At 33.8% G+C, this 3,027-nt stretch overlaps 1 long non-coding RNA gene across 1 annotated transcript; it reads left to right on the forward strand.

Moving 5' to 3' along the window:
* The first annotated feature begins 318 nt into the window (after positions 1–318).
* LOC111393416 lies at positions 319–1,922 on the forward strand. Its single transcript, XR_002702416.1, has 2 exons — positions 319–680; positions 767–1,922. It is a non-coding gene; the product is annotated as an uncharacterized LOC111393416 (long non-coding RNA).
* Positions 1,923–3,027: the final 1,105 nt, after the last annotated feature.

The raw sequence follows: 3,027 nt of genomic DNA on the forward strand, positions 1-3,027 counted from the left end.
GAAAGAAGAAGATAATATTTTCTACAAATCTGTTGGGCTCTGTATCTTCACATGATAAAGAAAGGAGAAGATAATCTTTTCTTCAAATCTGTTGAGCTCGATATCCGTTGAACAGATTCGCATGTCATTGCAAAACAATAATCCTCCGGTCCAATAAGAATATAAATAGAATAGGTTATGGATTCTTTGATCGATCTTGATTATGACAAATTGTTCCATATCATAATTATTAATCCCATTCTTATTCCTTGTTTGGAGGAACCAATCTCGATTTTTAGAAACCTCAACCTTGTGGGCTTTTGCTATATAAGGAGGTGTTGCACCATTCTTTTTATACAAGAAACTTCTCCATCTCGCTCCAGTCCTATGTTTTCATATTTAATCCGAGGAGTAGACATGGCGTGATATTGCTTTTGGCTCAGCACTTTCTGTTGAATTTGCATGAACAGTTGGGCGATGAGCCGAATCAATATCACTCTTGTATGCTTCTTTGCATCAATCAGCAAGCCTCAGGTTATGTAAACAGTTTCACTCTCTCTGATATTTTCGATATTTTCAATGGTTTCAGACTACAGAAAACTGTGTAGATCCATAATTTCTTGAAAAGGGATGAATAGCGATTGTAAGTAGAATCAGTAGTTCGGTTCCTGACTCCGGCTCGGTAAACATTCCTTTATCAAGTACGCTCATAAATCAGGCACTTCGTTTTCTGTCATTTCGTTTTAATTCCTATAATCTTCATAATTCATTTCTTCAATGAATACAGATTACTGACGCATTTCAAGCATCACGAACCATCATGAAGAAGTTATTTTCAGATTCAACAAATTTTTAATATTCCCATGTTAAAGACGCTTTTCTTTTCTGAATTCTTTGGTTACAAAGTTGTAGCTGATGGAGGCGGCTTTGATCCGTTCATAGCATAAACTGGTTACAAGATGAGACTTGAGATGGAGACGCAAAGCCAGAAGAAAAGAACAAGAAATATAACAGTTATGGAGAATTAAGGAAGTGCTTCCAACCTTACAAAAAGTTTAAGCTTTTAGACGATGTTGCTCCGAGAAGAGGACTCGAGTTCAAGAAATCGTATTTGTCGGGCCTTTGTGAAACTGCAACTGACGTTATTTTGGAGTCGTAATTAATTTAGTATCTGACCCTCTTTAAAATTGCTGGTTCAACATGATACCAAAGCTGAAATAAACCATTCTTGCTCCATAGTTTCTGTCATTTTGTGCGGAAGACTTTTAGAATCATAAATCAAAAATATCCCACAGATATTGAGTGAAAATGAAAGCATTACCAAAGAAATTGTCTTGGAGAAGGAACATATTGGCCCGGTGGCATTCTATATATACGATACGGATGGCCAAAACCGAGTAAAACTAAAAATACACTTCCCTACCATCTTGAATACGTTGTACTAACTCCGTTTCAAATTTACAGTACCGTATGACGTAAATTCAGAGCTTCTTTTTCTACTTTTTATTCATATATTATTCAAAAAATCATTGTTACAAAGTCCATTCTCCGTTGGGCTATGATGAAGGAAAGAAATGCTGAGGCTGAGCCATCGAATGTTCCTTAATCCCAGTGGTTTGGACTACAAAACCAATTTTGGAGGTCCTTGACGACCCCTTTTTGTAGCCATAATCTGCCATCTCAATGGCATATAGTCTCAGATGAATTCAATTTGATAGTGTTCAAAAAAATTACAAAAAAGTTTGTCGGCCATGGAGCAATGAAGAAGTAGGCTCGAATTTTTTTTGTCTGTGATTATGTAAGATGGAACATATTTGCATCTTATGTGCAGGCCTTTGCTCTTAGGATTATCAGTGTTCTTTGTAATTTTGAATGCTACTTCATTTCCCTAATCTATGGATTGCTTGCCTCAAGTATCCATAGTACCCTAGTTTTGTTTTCGATATTTTTATCATATAATAGTGGTATTGATTATTATGGTAATGCAACGCTTATTACCATTTGGGTTGGATACATGAATGATTTTTAATGAGTTCAACATAAAATCTCGTGTGAAAGTTTGATTAATGAAAAAGTTACAGTATAATTAGTATCCGAAAGATCAACTCGCTAATAATTAATTAAAATCTGATCCCTATTTACGAGAGAATGAAAGAAAACAACCAAAATATGCACACAAATTATAATCGTGTTTTGCTCAATGTCAGAGGTACATCCACTTCACCGCAGTGAGTTTTCATTACAAAATAATCTCGACGTCTCTCGAACAAAAAACCAGCTTCCTTTGTATAAGAAATATTAAATGCAGTTCAACACAAGTTTGTTTTGCATAATAAGATTTAATTACTCCCTTCGTTCCATAAATATACGATTGCTTCTATTTTCACACAAATAAAGAGAAATGTAATTAGTATAGTTGGAACAATATATTTTACTTACATCTCTCCTAATATACTCCTGCGTTAATAATTGTTTAAGTATTAATAGTTCGTATGTATTGATAACAAGACAAAAGACATACTAGAAAACTAATAAATAACTATACTCTCTACAAGAAAAGTTACTTATAATTTGAGACATATGGGAATGAAAATCAAGTTTATCTATATGGGACGAAATGAATAGCTTCGTTCTACTAACTATAGATTTTAACTCTTGTTTCATTGAATATGTCAACAAGAAATCATTTGAAATTCATAATTTGATAATACTGTATCTTCACATGATAAAGAAAGAAGAAGATAATATTTTCTACAAATCTGTTGGGCTCTGTATCTTCACATGATAAAGAAAGGAGAAGATAATCTTTTCTTCAAATCTGTTGAGCTCGATATCCGTTGAACAGATTCGCATGTCATTGCAAAACAATAATCCTCCGGTCCAATAAGAATATAAATAGAATAGGTTATGGATTCTTTGATCGATCTTGATTATGACAAATTGTTCCATATCATAATTATTAATCCCATTCTTATTCCTTGTTTGGAGGAACCAATCTCGATTTTTAGAAACCTCAACCTTGTGGGCTTTTGCTATATAAGGAGGTGT

Source organism: Olea europaea, chromosome 1 (genome assembly GCF_002742605.1).
Source record: "Olea europaea var. sylvestris chromosome 1, O_europaea_v1, whole genome shotgun sequence".
Lineage (NCBI taxonomy): Eukaryota > Viridiplantae > Streptophyta > Magnoliopsida > Lamiales > Oleaceae > Olea > Olea europaea.